Below are 19950 nucleotides of genomic sequence, written 5' to 3'. Positions count from 1 at the left end.
GTTCTTTTGGAAAAGATTATCCCCAGTAAGAGAACTCTTGAACTTCATAGCCATCCCATTTCACTAGTCAGGTACTTCAACAAGTCTGTGCTGTTTGGCTGGTTTTACAACACTTTCACTGTGGTTATCACCCTCAATCCTCTGGTTTAGTTGAATGCACGAATGGCATTATTAAGACTCAATTGGCAAAACTTGTAGAATCCCTCCAAATACCTTGGCCAAAAGCATTGCTGTTGGTCTTTTTAAATCTCAGATCCACCTCTTTTGGAATTCATAAACTCTCACTCTTTGAGATAATCACTGGATGCCCAATACACGTGGCTCCTAACTCTTTTGACCTACAGCTGATAAAAGGAGAGATATTCCAATACTGCAAAGGCCTAATTACTTCTATTAAAAATAAAAAATATTTTAGTAGAGCAATCTTTTCATAGTGCACTCTCAACAGACAAAGACCTTGAGCATCACACCTTGCAATCTGAAGATTTTGTCTATTGGAAAAGACACATCCAGAAGGACTCTCTTCAAGCTTGCTGGAAAGGTTGAACACCTATCAGGTGTTGCTAACTGAGCTTTGTGCCACCAAACTCCAGGGAATAGACTCGAGTTCACGTGACACACCTAAAGAAAGCACCAGATCCTAATTGGACTTGCACATTATCTGTTGACCTCAAAGTAAAGATTTCCCAGAATTGAAGCAGATGACATCTGATGAGACATCTTTTCCAAGATATCTAAACCAGACCTATTGGATGTCTGTCACCAAACCTTTGATGATGACATATGCTTCAGATGATCTCCAGTGTGTGTGATCTTGATAACATGGACTTTAGATAAAAAGTGTCTGAGAGTTCTTCCTCCTACATCTCCTTGTTACTCAAATGTGACCTCAGTAGGTTTCAAATTCGTGCACTTTCCTTCCAATGTGGGACACTATACTCAGGTAAGGTCCTTCCTTGAAAGGAGGACCAAAAGGCTTCCAAAAAGCCACTGAAACCAGAAAACCTGACTCTTGACCAGCAGTGCTTTCAGAGAAAGATCTTGATCAAAAGGGGAAAATGTAAAAAGTTGATAAACAGAAACTTCAACTAAATAGAGTCAGGAGGGGAAGCTCTCATGCCCTATGACAATAGCAGAGCCCAATAGGGAGAAGAAAGACTTCTTCTCCTTTCCTGGCAAGAACTCATCCAATGAAATTGTCACAACTCAGCCAACAGAAAATGATGGACTATTTGGTTACTATGGCCCTCCCAATTTCCTTTTCCCCTCTTTAAAAGAGTTCTCTCATTTTTGCAGGGGGCTTGCACGTGGCTTGCCATGGTTGCAGATCCCAAATTGCAATTCTTTACTGACCCTGAATAAACCCATTTTTGCTAGAGAAAAAACTGGCAGTCTATTTGTTTTAGGTCAACACAAAGTAGAAAGTAAAGAGAATTATCTACAACTCGTGGAACAAGAAATAGAGGTTTATATACGTTACTTGTGGTTCTTTGTTTATTTATGTACAAAGGTTACAAGAATGATGAAACTTAGGATATGATACAATTATTTTGGAAGGAGAGATAGAGCAAGAAGAAAGGTTGGAGGTGGGAGCAGAAAGTGAGCAAAATCCATATTCATAAGAACAAAAGTAAATCAGTCACATTTAATATTGGTAAACCAAGAAATAGTAATATAAGCATATTATTTAGAGATATTTAGGTACCACCAAAAATAAACACAAATCTAGGATAAAAGCACTTTCAGTGAGCTGGTGCTTTAATTATAATCTTTCTTTACTATTTGCATTTTTCAGGATGTTTATGGGTTATTTTGATAACAATAAAATGTATTTGAAAAAATAATTGGTTCCCCTTGTGGCAGCTCTAAATTTACTTTCTTATTTCAATGTGTAAAAATTATCTTGAAGTCCCTCCTGTATCAAGTTTTGTCTTTATTTTTCTCTCTTTAAAAAATTCAAAAGTTTGCAATCATGGGGAAACCATTCCAGTATTTCTCTGAAACATATCCTACCCTGCTTGATTAGAATTATATGCTCAAGTTATTTGGATCGTTTTCAACTTATGTCATCATCTAATGTTCAAAAAGTGATCATCTTTAGCAGTATCTGTCCCTGGTAGCTTTTAAAACAGGTTATTCCTCAATGCCATTTTCACTGTAATTCAAAGCTTACTGCTTCTGTGATAAAGAAACATGTTAAACTTGCTTTTTGGTCATTAACTTAATGTACCCATCTTGTCTAGATTCTGAGATAAACAATGCTTAAATAGTCATTATCATTTCTTTTGGCACCTTGAAAAATTATGTTTCGAGATTTTATGTGTAAGAATCACTGTAATAATGTCAGAGTTAGCACTTATTTGCAGCCATAATTTTTTCCACTTCAGTTTGTAAAAACTGCCTCATTTCTTTTTCCATGTAGAATAAGCATTGTAGAAATACTAAAAACATGAATTGCTTAAAAATTATGATACAAATTTAATTACTTGTGGATATTGAATACAGGATACTTTTGTGGTGGTCTATGTATCAGATAATTTGTGTACCACTTCAAATCTTATCAGCCATACCTCTTCTTCTAGCCTCTGCTGCAGTGATCAGTTCTTCAGAGACTTCAACTGTTCACTTTTCAGGTGCAACCCCTTGAAGTCTTTCTTCAGGCTGCATCATGTATCTTTCTTCCTGCTCTTATACTGCTGCCATCCTTAACAATGGGTGATAGAGGTTGCTGGATATATGCTTCCCCTTTTCATCCCCAGGGCAAACATTTGTGAGTTGCATTTCATAAGCCTTCTTAGAGATCCTATCAAATCAAGCATCAGTCACCTGTACTTTCGACCAACTAGGTAACACAGTTTCTTACTGGCTTTATCTCCTTTATCACTGTATTAGTCTACTCAGGTTGCCATAATAAAATGCCATAGACTGGGTGGTTTAAACAATATAAATTTATTTTCTCACAGATCTGGAGGCTGCAAGTCCCAGACCAGGGTGCCAGCATGGTTGAGTTCTGCTGAAGACCCACTTCTGGCTTGCAGATGGCCACCTTCTCCCTGTGTCCTTACATGGCAGAGAGAGATGAGAGAGATCCTCCCCTCCTTACAAGGACACAATTGATCAGATTTGGGCCCTACTCTTATGACCTCATTTAACCTTGATTACCTCCTGAGACACTATCTCCAAATACAGTCACAATGGAAGTTAGGGCTTTAAAATATGAATTTCAAAGGGACACAATTCAGTCCATAGCAATCACTCTCTCACTGTTCTTTACTCCTGCTCCTTAAGATCAATTAATCTTCAAGGAAGCCTCTGACTTAGGCTGTGCTTTCAGGGGAACCGAGGATACAGTATGTTTTGTTCTATATGTGTGATAACAGAAAAAAGGATTCACTGAAAGCTTAGTCATAAGGCATTATTCACGATGCTTAATTAATTCAATAAAAAGTTAATGAGTGTCACGCAAGACACCATGCTAAGTGTAGTATTAAGTAAGAGACATGATCATAGTGGCTTTCTTTAAATGCAGAAGAGAAATACTACACAGTCAATTACATAATTATATAAATAAAATACAGTTGTGAAATGTACCATAAAGAAGTCTAGGTCACTAATGTAAATAAAAGGGGAGCCACACCTTGAGTCTGGGTGCCTAAAGAAAACTTTAAGAAAACAAGGTTTAAGCTGAGATCTAAAAGATGAACAAAATTTAGTAAGAAATGGTGTGAGCACGGTGGTGCGGGTGGTGGACCAGAGAGAGCAAAAAGCAGGTAGAAAGGCCTGAGTCAGGGAGACATGCACAGGAAAGTTAGCGTAGCTGAAACAGAAGGGGAGTGGAGGAAAAGATGGGGGTGGGACTAGGTGAGATAGGCAAGGCCCAGACTGTGCAGACTGAGCACTGAGGGACCTAGTAAGTATTTTGAATGTTAAAATGAGAACCCTGGGCTTCCCTGGTGGCACAGTGGTTGAGAATCTGCCTGCCAACGCAGGGGACACAGGTTCGAGCCCTGTAAGAGACATGATCATAGTGGCTTTCTTTAAATGCAGAAGAGAAATACTACACAGTCAATTACATAATTATATAAATAAAATACAGTTGTGAAATGTACCATAAAGAAGTCTAGGTCACTAATGTAAATAAAAGGGGAGCCACACCTTGAGTCTGGGTGCCTAAAGAAAACTTTAAGAAAACAAGGTTTAAGCTGAGATCTAAAAGATGAACAAAATTTAGTAAGAAATGGTGTGAGCACGGTGGTGCGGGTGGTGGACCAGAGAGAGCAAAAAGCAGGTAGAAAGGCCTGAGTCAGGGAGACATGCACAGGAAAGTTAGCGTAGCTGAAACAGAAGGGGAGTGGAGGAAAAGATGGGGGTGGGACTAGGTGAGATAGGCAAGGCCCAGACTGTGCAGACTGAGCACTGAGGGACCTAGTAAGTATTTTGAATGTTAAAATGAGAACCCTGGGCTTCCCTGGTGGCACAGTGGTTGAGAATCTGCCTGCCAACGCAGGGGACACAGGTTCGAGCCCTGGTCCGGGAGGATCCCACATGCCGCGGAGCAGCTGGGCCCGTGAGCCACAGCTGCTGAGCCTGCGCGTCCGGAGCCTGCTCCGCAATGGGAGAGGCCGTGACGGTGAGAGGCCCGCGCACCGCAATGAAGAGTGGCCCCCACTCGCCGCAATTGGAGAAGGCCCTCGCACAGAAACGAAGACCCAACACAGCCAAAAATAAATAAATAAATAAATTTAAAATGAGAATCCTAGGAAGCCTTTGAAGGATTTTTTGAAAGATTTTTTTTTATCCCCTTGTTGTTTTGGTTTTCGTAATTAATGTTGGTTACATAGCCCTCATTTACGGTTCATTTCATTAATTGAAAATATCAGATCTAGGCATATCTAGATCAATTGTAGCTGCAGGTTTCAAGGAATGACATTAAAGGAAAGTACTCAGGTCACTGAGAGGTCTTGCAAGAAGAGTTAGTGGACATAGTAGAGAATTGTGGTAGAAAAGGTCCTCTATCTGTCATTCACCAAGGGAAGTGCAGGTGGCAGATCAGGTGAGTTACCACAGATGACTAATCTACGTTATCATGCATGTCACTTCAAGACATGATTTCTGAGTTTCAGGTTGGGATCCAAGGACAAATTCTAACATGAATAACCTTTCCACACTTAATGAAGATACCCAGACACTTGTCTAGGGACAAAAAATTAACAATAGAGCTCCAGGCAGCATGTCTATTGTCTGAAGTAAGATGACTATTTGTTTAAAAAAAAAAAGTAAAACTTAAAGTATCCACACTGATCTTGAATCCTCCTCTAAATGGAGGCTTAGAGATTACATCTACAGTAGCCTCCAATATCTATACATTGTGTCTACAATATCGTGTCCCAAATCTCTGGCTCCAATTTTACAGTTGTGCCAGGATTAGATGAAAACCTATTAGGTGAAAAAGCAAGGCTTGCAGGCCTACAAATGTCTTGCTACTGTTTTGCTCATATATATATGAACTTGCCAACGTCTTTCTGTAAGGCAGTTCACTAGTAAGGGGCAGTGTATTCCCATGATGGGAAATTCCTCCAGATGAATCTTTCTGTTACTTTACCTCAAAAAAAAAAAAAAAGGCCTAACATCATAGGAGCTTGAAGGGAAGACATTTGGGAAAATATTTTTATATTCTGAAAATTTGGTAAATGCATTGATGACAAAAGGAAACTAAAATGCAAAACAAAGAAAATATGCCAAATTTCTTACAGGAGTAATATAATAAGAGAAAACTAGCATTATTGTAGATGTATACATTAAGCATACATCTAACATAAATATATATATGCATACATATAACAGAACATTATTTAAAAGGAAGAATTTTATTTGAAATAACAGAATTTTGTTTGAAAGAAAGTTGGGAACAAAAACATTTATTAGCCATTTGATCCCATTTATATTACTAACAAAGGGCACATCAATGGATATTTGAAGTTATTTATCTGCATATTTTAGCAAAATCACTAAATTAGCCAGCTCTTCTGTTAACTTACTCCACTCAAGCAACAAAAACCAAGCAAACTGCTATTTCTGACTCATCTGAATAATAGGCAAGTAAACTTAAGACCTAACTTATTGTAAAATAAATTCTTTAAAGCTATAACTCATGCCTTTACTTTGATTTACACTTGGGAAAATTAATAATTATTTCAAATGAAAATTTAGTCACTGCTCAAAGATTAAAGTACCAACACATTTTTAAAAAGAAGAAGAAGAAATCAGGATAAACCCTTCATCTTGCTGGAGTACTCATGTAACTTGGCTCTTGGAAACCAGTACCATGGTGTCCAGCTGTAAGATTGGCCCATCCATCTTCAACAGCAACCTGGCCAATTCAGGGGCTGAGTAATTCTAGACACTGGTCTCTGGGGCCAATTATCTGCACCTGGATACAACAGATGGGTATTTTGTTCACAGCGTCACTTTTGGTCACACTATGGTAGAGTCTCCAAAAGCAGCTATGACAGGATCCTTTCTTTGAAATGCACAGGATGGTTTCTAGGCTGGAACAGTTGGTAAAGCCAACGGCTGCAGTAGGAGTCAATCCATATATATGAGAACACAGGGGCCTTAATTAAAGACATTTGGGAGAATGAGACAAAGGTTGGACTTGCCATCAAACTAGGAATGACAGTTGAGTATTTGGCACCATGAGCTAATCAGATAAATATGGCCTTGGTTACACCAGTTGAACCTGGGTTTGGAGGGCAGAAATTTATGCAAGATATGATGCCAAAGTTTCATTGGTCAAGGGTCCAATTTCTGTCTTTTGGCAGAGAGGTTAATGGTGAAGTGTAGATCATGATACTCTCCATAACTGTGCAAACACAGTGGCTAACATGATTGTGTCTGGCAGTGCTATTATAAGGAATGAAGACCCCAGATCTGCGACCAACCTGTTAAGATATATTTGCTCAGAAGCTACTTAGAAACAATCTCTTCACTGGTGAAATCTCAAGGAGCCCAATGTTTCTATTCATGAAATTTCCCTTTTATTGGAAAACAAGAATGTTGACTACCAAATCATATTGCATGAAGTGGTGCTGCTTTCCTGAGCAATTATTCATTCCCGTGACTAAATTATTCATTCCCGTGACTAAAAACTATTGTGCAAAATGTTCTAAGAGGTTAGAAACTGGGGTGCATACCTACATTTTTAATGATGGCATGTAAAGATTAGGGTACTGAAAATACCCTGTTTATTATTGGAAGATTTGATTTTTATAAAGAGTAAAAATATAGCTGTCTTAAGATTATAAACAGAAATGTATCTTAATGCCTAAAGAAGGCGTATTAGCTATTATGAAGAAAATTATTTTTCTGCATTTCTGAAAAGAATTTTCTGCTGTTTCCCATCTGTTATCCAAAAGCAAATGAAGTCCTTATGTTTTTCCTGTTTCCTCATTTGTGATTTGATAACATGAGCAGAATAAAACTAATGAAAAATATAAGCTTGAATCTGGTTGGGACGGCATACCATATTCCTTTTGCATCTAAAATATCTATGTTTTCCCTTTTTACTTTAAAGTCAAATACATAAAAACTATTTTCAAAATGTCTGAAGCCCAGGGGTTTTCAGGTGGTCTGCTCTAAAATATAGGCATTGATTTTATCAGGATGTTTTCTTTGCCAGCTTTGCTTAAGGGGTAGATTATTCAGTGATTTTTCCTCCTTTCTTAATGCCACCTACCATTCTTAAGGACATTAAATAATGCTGTTGCTTTAGTTCTGAGTACAAGGAAAAGTAAAGTCTCTATTTGGAAGTAATATTGAGCTGAATCTTGACTCTGCCCCTTTAGGCCTATTTGACCTCTGAAAAATCACACAACCTCTTTGAGCTTCTATTAACTCATTATACATCAAATGTAATTATAACAATTGTGCAGGATCATGTTGAGCCTTAAAAGAGGCACCATAACATATGCAAAGTTTCCAGTACTATTCCTAGAATTTAGTAGATGCTCAATACAGTATATAAGTTTATGTTATGAGTTATAAAGTACTTTGATATAATCGCATTAAATTTACAAATCATTCTTATGACTGCTAGGACAGGTATTTTTGTCCCCATTTAAAAATAAGAAAGTAAAGCTCAGTAGCAGGCTGGTACCATGGAAAGTCTCTAGTAGGCATAGGATTTTTGGTCTGTACTCTTTTTAAAATGCAGCCCATAGGGAACACACCCTAACAAAATAAAGACTATGTGACAAGCCCACAGCTAACATCATATTCAATGATGAAAAGTTAAAAGCATTTCCTCTAAGATCAGGAATAAAACAAGAATGCCCACTCCTTGAAGTAAGTCAGAAAGAGAAAAACAAATATCATATATTAACACATATATGTGGAATCTGAAAAAAATGGTATAGACGATCTTATTTACAAAGCAGAAATAGAGACATAAACGTAGAGAACAAATGTATAGGATACCAAGGAGGAAGGGAGGGGATGGGATGAATTGGGAGATTGGGATTGACATATATAGACTATTGATACTATGTAAACTATAAAATAGATAACTAATGAGAACCTACTGTATAGCACAGGGAACTCTGCTCAATGCTCTGTGGTGACCTAAATGGGAGGAAATCCAAAAAGGGGATATATGTATATGCATAGCTGATTCACTTTGCTGTGCAGTTGAAACTAACACAACATTGTAAAGCAACATTTATACTTCAATAAAATTTTTAAAAAAAGATTGCCCACTCTTGCCACTTTCATTCAACATAGTATTAGAAGTCCTAGCCAGAGCAACCAGACAGGAAGAAAAATAAAAGGAATCCAAATTGGAAAGGGACAAATTAAACTGTAACTGTTTGCAGATGACATGATACTATACACAGAACATTCTAAAGACACCATGAAGAAACTACTAGAACTCATCAAGAATTTAGAAAGTTGCAGGATACAAAATTAATATACAGAAATCTGTTGCATTTCTATAAACTAACAATGAGAACTATCAGAGAGAGAAATTAAGAAAGTAATCTCATTTATAATTGCATCAAAAAATAAAATATCTGGGAATAAATCAAACTGAGGAGGTAAAAGACCTATGCTCAGAAAACTATAAGACACTGAATAAAGAAATTGAAGACAACATAAAAAAGATGAAAATATGTAGCAGGTTTAGGGACTGGAAAAAGTAATATTGTTAAAATGACCATACTACCCAAGGTAATCTACAGATGTAATGCAATCGTTATCAAAATACCAATGGAATTTCCCACAGAACTAGAACAAATAATTATAAAATTTGTATGGAAACCCAAAAGACCCTGAATAGCTAAAACAGTCTTAAGAAGGAACAACAAAACTAGAGTTATCATGCTTCCTGATTTCAAACTATACTACAAAGCTACAATAATCAAAATGGTATGGTACTGGCATAAAAACAGAAACATAGGCCAATGGAACAGAGTAGAGAGCCCAGAAATTAACCCACATTTATATTAATCTATTACAAAGGAGGAAAGAATGTGCAATGGGGAAAAGACAGCCTCTTCAATAATGGTATTGGGAAAACTGGACAGCTACATACAAAGGAATCAAACTGAGCTGGTTTCTGACACCATATAAAAAATAAACTCAAAATGGATTAAAGACTTATATGTAACACCTGAAACCATAAAAATTCTAGATGAAAACTTAGGTATTACACTCTTAGATATTGGTCTTAGCAAATTTTTTGGATCTGTCTCAGGCAAGGGAAATGAAAACAAAAATAAACAAATGGGACTACATCAAACTAAAAAAAATTTTGCACAGCAAAGGAACTATCAACAAAATGAAAAGGCCACCTACTGAATGGGAAAAGATATGTGCAAATTATATATCCAATAAGGGGTTAATATCCAAAATATACAAGGAACTTGTACAACTCAACATCAAATAAACAAACAACCCAACTAAAAAATAGGCAGAGCACATGAATAGATATTTTTTCAAAGAAGATGTACAGATGGCCAGCAGGCACATGAAAAGATGCTCAACATCACCAGAGTAATGCAAACTAAAACGACAGTGAAATATCACCTCACATCTGTCAGAACGGCTATTATCAAAAACACAACAAATAACAAGCATTGGTGAGAATGTGGAGAAAAGGAAACCCATATGCTCTATTGACAGGAATGTAAATACAGCCACTCTGGAAAACAATATAGAGATTCTTCAAAAAGTTAGAAATAGAACTACTTCTGTAAGCAAAGGCGGTGCCCGGATTTGGCCCATGAGCCATAGTTTGTTAACTCTGCTCTAGACTTTTAGAGATATAAGGAATTTGAGAACCTATCTGATGGGGTTTTCTTAGAAGGGATTTAAGAATTGGAATTTGAGAATTTTGGAGGCAGTTATTCCTGGGTTACTAGACCAGCTTTGTAACATTTCCTAATTGTCTTATCTTGGGCAAATTATTTAAGATGTCTGTGCTTTGATATTCTCATCTCTAATTGAAGGTAATCACATATAATTTATGGAGGTGTTGGGAGAATTAGAAAAGACACTTAAAGTACTCAGGACAGTGTCGGGCACACAGGAAGCACCTGGAAGATGTTAGCTGTGACAATCACCAATCCATTTTACAGAGGAGGGAGCAGAAGTCTAGACCCAGTTAAGGACTTGCCTAACGTTACAGTAATAGTGGCAGAACCAGCCGTGCTTGTGCAAGTCGCAAACCTTTTGAGCCTCTGTCACTTGAGCTGCAAAATGAGGGGGCTGGACAACATCTTCTATTGGGACCTTCTAGTTCCACTGCCATCATTCTACTAACTGGCACCCTAGGGCTTAAAGAACTAATTTACCTTGGTAAGTACATTCCTTACAGTCTGGAAATGACTTCATACACAGCATCAGTAAACTGGCAGAAAAACCAGGCATTGGAGAGGGAGACTCTGATTTAGCATTAATAAACATACATATATTTATATATAATGTATAATTATGAATATTATATAATATATATTATATATCTTTTTTTAGTCACATACCTTAAATATCAAGGAAGGGAGCCAAGTCCTTGGCAATTAGTATGATGAATAATTGCACTGAATACATTTCAAGTCATTCTTGGATGTGTCTCAGGGACTTTTATGCTACACATTCTTATAACAAATCAAGTATTTATGCATGTTCAGATTATTTTGACAAAATGATTAAAGTAATGAGATGGAAAAAAATATAGAACTACAATGTGATCCAGCAATTCTACTTCTGGGTATGTATTCAAAGAAAATGAAAACACTAATTAAAAAAAAATGCACCCCCGTATTCATTGCAGCATTATTTACAATAGCCAAGATATGGAAGCAACCTAGGTGGCAATTAATAGGTGAATAGATATGGAAGCAACCTAAGTGGTGATTAATAGATAAATGGATAATGTGTGTATATACATATATATATACATATATATATGTATACACACACACACACACACACACACACACACACCACACACACAATGGAATATTAACCATACAAAACAATGAAATCTTGCCATTTGTGACAATATGAATGGACCCAGAGGGTATTATGCTAAGTGAAATAGGTTAGACAGAGAAAGACAAATACTGTATGATTTCATTTATATGTGGAATCTAAAAAATAAAACATGAACAAACATAACAAAACAGAAACAGAGTCATAGATCCAGAGAACACAAAGGTTGTTGCCAAGAGGGGAGAGGAGTGAGTGGAGGAGAGGAATATGTGAGGGAGATTAAGAGGTACAAACATTCAGTTACAAAATAAATGAGTTACAGGTATGAAATGTACAGTGTGGGGAATATAGTCAATAATTACGTAATATCTTTGTATGAGGACAGATGGTAACTAGATTATCATGGTGATAATTTTGAAATGTATAGAAATATTGAATCACTATGTTTTGTACCAGGAACTAATATAGCATTGTTAGACAGAGAAAGACAAATACTGTATGATTTCATTTATATGTGGAATCTAAAAAATAAAACAAATGAACAAACATAACAAAACAGAAACAGAGTCATAGATCCAGAGAACACACAGGTTGTTGCCAAGAGGGGAGAGGAGTGAGTGGAGGAGAGAAATATGTGAGGGAGATTAAGAGGTACAAACATTCAGTTACAAAATAAATGAGTCACAGGTATGAAATGTACAGTGTGGGGAATATAGTCAATAATTACGTAATATCTTTGTATGAGGACAGATGGTAACTAGATTATCATGGTGATAATTTTGAAATGTATAGAAATATTGAATCACCAGGAACTAATATAGCATTGTAGGTCAATTATACTTCAAAACAAACAAACAAACTCATGAAAAAGAGATCAGATTTGTGGTTACCAGAGGCAGGGGGTGGGGATGATGAAGGCAGTCAAAAGGTACAAAATTCCAGCTGTAAGATAAATAAGTACCACAGATTTAATGTACAACATGATAAATATAATTAACACCATTGTATATCATATATAAAAGTTAAGAGAGTAAATCCTAAGAGTTCTCATCACAAGGAAAAAAACTTTTGTTCTATTTCTTTAATTTGGTATCTATACAGGATGATGAATGTTCACTAAGTCATTGTGGTAATCATTTCATTATGTATATAAGTCAAACCACCATGCTGTATACCTTAAACTTATACAGTGCTATATGTCAATGATATCTCAATTAAACTAGAAGAAAAACTAGAAGAAAAAAAAAGGATATGCCCAAATATAGTGAAACTGAAGAAAGCCAAAGATAAAGAGAAAATCTTAACAACACCTAGGGAAAAAGACATTGTTTTTAAAGAGCAACAGTAGGATTGACAATGACTTCTCCTGAGCTAACATTGAAACCAATGGAATGAGGTCATTAACGGGCTAAAAGAAAACACTTGGCAATCCAGAATTCTATAACTAGTCAAATATTCATCAAGAATAAAGGTGAAATGGGTGATGGTGAACAAAAGGTACAAACTTCTAGTTATAAGATAAATAAGTTTTGGGGATGTAATGGACCACATGGTGACTATTGTTAACAACACTATATTGTATATTTGAAAGTTGCTAAGAGAGAAGATCTTAAAAGTTCTCATCACAAGAAAAATATTAACTATTTGTGGTGATGGATGTTATTATTCAACTTATTGTGATGATAATTTCACAATATACATATATATCATTAAATCACTATGTTGTGCACATCAAAAAATGGAGCCCATGGAAGGTGGGGTGGGCAAAGGAAGATTCCTTTACTAACATTGTCTTATTTCCAGTCTAACTTTACTCTGTAACAGAACCAGATAGCTAAGAATATTCTAGAACTGTGTATACTGGCCCCAGTGATATGCATTTTATTATTCCAAAAAAGATCTAGTAGGTTAGGAGATGACAGGGTACAGATTTAATCCATAAACCAAGACATTTATACCTGTGTTCCAAATTATAATCAGAAAACAAATACATATCAACCACTTTATTCTTACACTCTTGTCATGTAACAAATATTGCAAAACAAATTTTTTTTAAAAAGAACAGGTATCTGCCATATTTTTCTACATAAGTTGTCATAATTTGAAAAAATGTAAAAATAAATCTTTTCAAGGTAAGGTCCAAGGCCTCCAACCTTGTGAGGAAGAGATATTTTTTTATATTCCTGATGTTTTTAAATCTCTGGGGATGGTTCTGAGAATAAAGTATACTGAAGGTGGTGAGGAGAGGGTCATAATGCTACCTTCCTTCGCTTCCCAACTGGGAATCCCAGCTAACTAAGCATGTGGGAGTGAGGAAGCAGCAAACGGCTTGGAAAGCTGCTCCAAGATCTGCCAGCTAAAACTTCAAGGTCCTGCTGACAGATGGTGTCCAATTCATTGGTCAGGGATCCTTAACTTACAGCTGTGTGAACATGTGCCTGGTTTCTGAAACTGGCATATGCTCCCTAAAGTCCCCATTTTAGAATCATAACAAGTATTTAAACTGCTACAGAGATCAGAATAATTATTTTATATATTTGCATAGGTATATACATTTATGTTCTGTTCAGGCTTAAATCATCTGATCATACAGAATAACTGCCTCAACTCGTTACCCAGCCTTGTCATGAATTCAAATAATGATAGCATAGTTAGCTATTGCCATAGATAGCATAGTTAGCTATTCAGCAGTAATGCTGCCAAAAAGAAAACAGTTAACATCATTCATTAGAAGCAATAGTCTCTTTCTTGTTAAAGTAGATTAGTAATATATTGCCTGAATCTTCTGTATCAAGCACCAATACTTTTCAGGTAGCTAATGATTAAAATTCTCCAAGTTAGGGCTTCCCTGGTGGTGCAGTGGTTGAGAATCCGCCTGCTAATGCAGGGGACACGGGTTCGAGCCCTGGTCTGGGAAGATCCCACATGCCACTGAGCAACTAAGCCCAGGCACCACAACTACTGAGCCCACATTCTGCAACTACTGAAGCTCGCATGCCTAGAGCCCATGCTCTGCAACAAGAGAAGCCACCGTAATGAGAAGCCCATGCACCACAACAAAGAGTAGCCCCTGCTCTCCGCAATTAGAGAAAGCCCATGCACAGAAACAAAGACCCAACACAGCCAAAAAAGAAATAAATTAAATAAATTAATTTTTTAAAAAATTCTTCAAGTTGGTCATTTTGCTAATTTACCTCAGAAAAAAAAGGCCCAACACCATAGTTTAATAGAAAATTATTTGAATATTCTGAAAGTTAGGTGAAAGTACATTTACATATGATAAAAGGAAACTAAAATGTAAAATAGAGACTATATAACAAGTTTCTTGCAAAAGTAACATAATAAGGGAGAAAGATAGCACTATAGTAGATGCATGAATACATCTACGTATAAATGTATGTGTGTGTATACATACATATATATGCTTTCTTTAGCTACTGTATATTTATGCATATAGATATGATATACATACAGCTACCATATGCATGGCAGAAGGCACTTTGTTTTCTAGTTTAGTAGTTTGATTTCTACGTTTTATAGATGGAGGAAACTAAGTGTTTGATAACTCATCCAAGGTCATAGTGATTAGATTTGAATCCAGGTCTTCTTGACCCTGAAACTTCTGCTTTTTTCTCTATAATATGCTTCACCTAGATGTAACTGTGCCATTTCCATTAGCAGAGCCAGAAGAGTGAGATGACTCCAGAATAAATTAAGTAATATACCATTAATGTATGGTCTTCTCAGCTTCCCCTTTCAGGACCCCTCTCCTTTAAGATATTCCCCCCAAAACATCCTGCAGCCCTGCCTTCACATCATGACAACTACACCACCACCAACTCCCTTGCCCAACTTCCAGATCCCTATTTTCTCATAGCCTCACGTAAACCTGGCCACCAGGCTAGTAACTTCTCCATTCACTTTGCTTGCTGTGTGCACCATTCTCTCAGGGCTATGGTCTCTGTTTTCCTATGGGCTGGCACTGTATTAGTGAGGACAATGGAGTAATGTGTTACTCCATTCCTGGGACTGTATTTACATTTCAACAGTGACTTTCCAAAAGTATTAAGAAATTTGGGATAAAAATGTCAAGCTCACAGGGGAGACATTTTTTTTGGAGAGTTAGGTCTGTAAGTGGACGTTAGTTACCTATGCTTCCTTGTCAGGCCTATCTCTGGTTAATAATATTCCTCTTCCATAAATCAGTTCCAAGGAGGAAAAAATATGTTTTTTACCTAAAAGATTTATACGTCACAGATATCATGTATAGCCAAGCAAATCATCCTTCTTTCCTGAGTCCACACCTCTAATATTTGAAATCTCAGCAGATAGTCCTCAGAGGCTGCACGCTTGTACAGGAAGTTTGAAAAAGGTCTCTGTACCAATGCTTGGTAGCTCAAAGAAGGCTTTGGCTGAGATTTTATGTCCTTAAAATGTCAAAAGCAGATATTCTAAATAAATAAGTCAAGATAAAATGAGAAAAATCCCACTTTCCTCTTTTTCACCTATACTGATGAACTTAGTCCAAATATTTTTCATCTAAAACCACAAAAAAGAAAAGAAAAGAAAAAAAAAGCTAGAGAAAGCAAAAAGCTTTTGGAATAAGCTCTTCTGTTACTTACATCTCCAAAATAATATTTAGTGACTCTGGCCATAAGATGGAAATATTAATGCAAAAAAAAATCTTTAGGTGCATAAAATAGCCTGGTGCCTATGACACTGGACTTTGGACTCTCCAGCCAGAGTTCCTGTATCAGTCAAATCCAAGCACTTAACTGAGTGACCTTAGACAAGTTACTTAGCATCTCTATATTTTAGTTTTTTAAAGTTGGGATAGTGACAGCAATCAACCTCATAGAGTTATTATGAGGGTAAAAATGAGTTAATATAGGTAAAAGCACCTAGAACAGGGTCTAGCATAAGTAAATACTAATTAGGTGTTAGGTATCATCATTGTTGTGGCGGTTATTACAATTGTGGCAACCACCAGCTCATACATTGGAAAGTTCAACAATCCAAAGGCAAAAGAATGGGCAGTATAGGCACTTTTTCTACATTTTTTGAAACACCAGTATAAAATGCTATAATTAGTGCTGGATTGTTTGGCTTAAAATATACTCTTCACCAAACACAACCTCTACTACCCTTTACTGCCCAAAGAAAAGTATGCTCTAAGCCATCTTAATTCTATAAATGGCTACAGAATGATTAGATAAACATTATAACTAAATGCCTGCATCCAGAAGTCTTTGCTTTTGTTTCAAGGCTAATGGAGGTGATCAGTCTTCCTTACACAAGAAGAGCCTATGGCTGCCTTCTAGAAAACATAATTTGGTAGAACTCCCTTCAACATTATTACTAATTTTAGTCCCTAGGTTGCAGATGCTCTGCTTTTGCCTTTGTAGTTATTATTAGTACCTTTCTGTGAGCGCTGAACAGTAATGATTTGTGATTCTTCTTTTTTTTAAGTCTCTTTATTGATTAAATCACCTTAAGAGTGCTGTGTAGCAAGTTAGGTATTAACACAAGGCATAAAATCAGAGAGTTATGATGTATCTATAGAAGCCAAACATGTTTTTATGTCTATTCATTTTTCTTTTTCATAAAGTATTTTGAATTCCAAAAATAATAAAACCACACTACAGAATATTTATAAAATAAAAAATGAAAAAGAAATCTCAGAATCTTTCCACCAATAACTGTAATTTTTTGGTATATATCTTTCAGTAATTCTTATGTGTATTTTCAACATTTTTATGAGCATATGAGCATTTCTAATCTCTTCTATATAGAACTATAATGTATTTTGGTTTGCTCATTACTCTTCATAACCATCATTTTTAATGGATGTGACATAGTTTACACATTCTTCTATTACTAAACCTTTAATTTGTTTCTATTAAGATGACTATTTAAATAATACAGTCTCTTATGAATACATCTATTTCCATGTTTCAGATTTATTCTTAGAAGAGATTCTGTAAGTACTTAATCCTTTTCTCTCTAATAAATTATTTAAACTTATAGCTATAACATATTATGAAGAAAATGGTTTTTCAAATATGTGCAAAATAACTTTGCAAAATACCACCACTACTAGCTAAAACTAAAAACGTAAATACTTTCTCCATGAAATTTTTCTTAAACTTTTTCTCATAAGAATTTTATCTCCATTCAGATAGCTATAGGCTCTCCTTGGCCTCCAAATACAAATAACTTTGGAAGTATTTCTCACTCTCATGGCATTTTGTACCTTTATGAGATAGCATTTATGTCAAGTATAATTAAGTAATTATTTGTGTAATATTTAATGTCTAAGTCTTTCAATAGATAATATGCTTGATTGGGGCAGAGACCCATCTATGGTGCTACTTTTACACCCAAGTATCTGGAACATAGCATGTAGCCTTCTTTGTTCATTCAATGATTTAACAGGTTAAAATTATTCTGTACAGAGTATTATGCTAAGTGCTATGGGGAATACATAGAAACATATGACACTTACTGGCTTTAAGGAGTTATAATAAAATTGAAGTTTTACTATTATTTTTATTTTTTTATCATAGAAAAAAAGTTCATGGGCTTTAAAACCAAATGAACCTACAAAATGAAAAAACAACCCACTGGATGAGAGAAGATATTTGCAAATGATATGACTGATAAAGGGGTAATATCCAAAATATATAAACAGTTCAACTGTTTATATATACAGCTCAATATCAAAAAACATGCACATACACACACACACACACACACACACACAACCTGATTAAAAAATGGGCAGAAAACTTGAATAGACATTTTTCTAAAGAAGATATACAGATGGCCAACAGACACACGAAAAGATGTTTAACATCAATAATTACCAGAGAAATACAAATCAAAACCATAATGGGATATCACCCACACCTGTCAAAACGGTGATCATCAAAAAGCCTACAAATAACAAATGTTAGCATGGGTGTGGAAAAAAGGGAACCCTCTTGCACTGTTGGTGGGAATGTAAATTGGTACAGCCACTGTGGAAAACAGTATTGAGTTCCTCAAAAATCTAAAAATAGAACTACCATATGATCCAGCAGCCACACTCCTGGGTATATATCTGAAAAAAACAAAAACAGTAATTTGAAAATATACACACACCCAAATATACACACACCCAATGTCCATAGTAGCATTATTTACAATAGGCAAGATATTAGCAACCTAAGTATTCATCAACAGAGGAATGGCTAAAGAAAATTATATATATATATATAATGGAATATCACTTAGCCATAAAAAGAGAATGAAATTCTTCCATTTGCAGCAGCATGGATGAACCTAAAGGGTATTATGCTTAGTGAAATAAGTCAGACAAAGAAAAACAAATACTCTATGTTTTCATTTATATGTAGAATCTAAAAAATAAAACAAATGAATGAATATAACAAAACAGAAACAGACTCCCAGATATAGAGAACAAACTAGTGGTTAACCAGTGGGGAGAGTGAAGTGGGGAGGGGAAAGATAGGCATAGGGGATTAAGAGATACAAACTACTATGTAAAAATAAATAAGCAACAAGGGCACAAGAGGGCAGACAGCAGAAGCAAGACTACAATCCTGCAGCCTGTGGAACAAAAACCACATTCACAGAAAGATAGAAAAGATGAAAAGGCAGAGGGCTATGTACCAGATGAAGGAACAAGATAAAACCCCAGAAAAACAACTAAATGAAGTGGAGATAGGGAACCTTCCAGAAAAAGAATTCAGAATAATGATAGTGAAGATGATCCAGGACCTCAGAAGAAGAATGGAGGCAAAGATTGAGAAGATACAAGAAATGTTTAACAAAGACCAAAGACCTAGAAGAATTCAAGAACAAACAAACACAGATGAACAATACAATAACTGAAATGAAAACTACACTACAAGGAATCAATAGCAGAATAACTGAGGCAGAAGAATGATAAGTGACCTGCTAGGCAGAAGAATGATAAGTGACCTGCTAGACAGAATGGTGGAATTCACTGCTGCAGAACACAATAAAGAAAAAAGAATGAAAAGAAATGAAGACAGCCTAAGAGACTTGGGGGACAACATTAAACACAACATTCCCATTATAGGGGTCCCAGAAGGAGAAGAGAGAGAGAAAGGACCCAAGAAAATATTTGAAGAGATTATAGTCGAAAACTCCCTAACATGGGAAAGGAAGTAGCCACCCAAGTCCAGGAAGCACAGAGAGTCCCATACAGGATAAACCCAAGGAGAAACACACCAAGACACATAGTAATCAAATTGGCAAAAATTAAAGACAAAGAAAAATTATTGAAAGCAGCAAGGGAAAAATGACAAATAACATACAAGGGAACTCCCATAAGGTTAACAGCTGATTTCTCAGCAGAAACTCTACAAGCCAGAAGGGGGTGGCATGATATACTTAAAGTGCTGAAAGGGAAGAACCTACAACCAAGATTACTCT

At 35.9% G+C, this 19950-nt stretch overlaps 1 protein-coding gene and 1 pseudogene across 2 annotated transcripts in view; one reads left to right on the top strand and one right to left on the bottom strand.

The window, feature by feature from the left end:
• SLC4A10 (solute carrier family 4 member 10) overlaps positions 1-19950 on the bottom strand; it is a 226922-nt gene that overhangs the window by 57553 nt on the left and 149419 nt on the right. The gene's annotated exons all lie outside the window — the stretch shown is intronic.
• On the top strand, positions 6326-6995 carry LOC102996256 (ribulose-phosphate 3-epimerase-like; annotated as a pseudogene).

The sequence above is a fragment of the Physeter macrocephalus genome, chromosome 2, assembly GCF_002837175.3.
Source record: "Physeter macrocephalus isolate SW-GA chromosome 2, ASM283717v5, whole genome shotgun sequence".
Taxonomy (NCBI): Eukaryota; Metazoa; Chordata; class Mammalia; order Artiodactyla; family Physeteridae; genus Physeter; species Physeter macrocephalus.
Note: the sequence above shows the minus strand (reverse complement) of the source record. Positions and strands in the feature narration are given on the sequence as shown.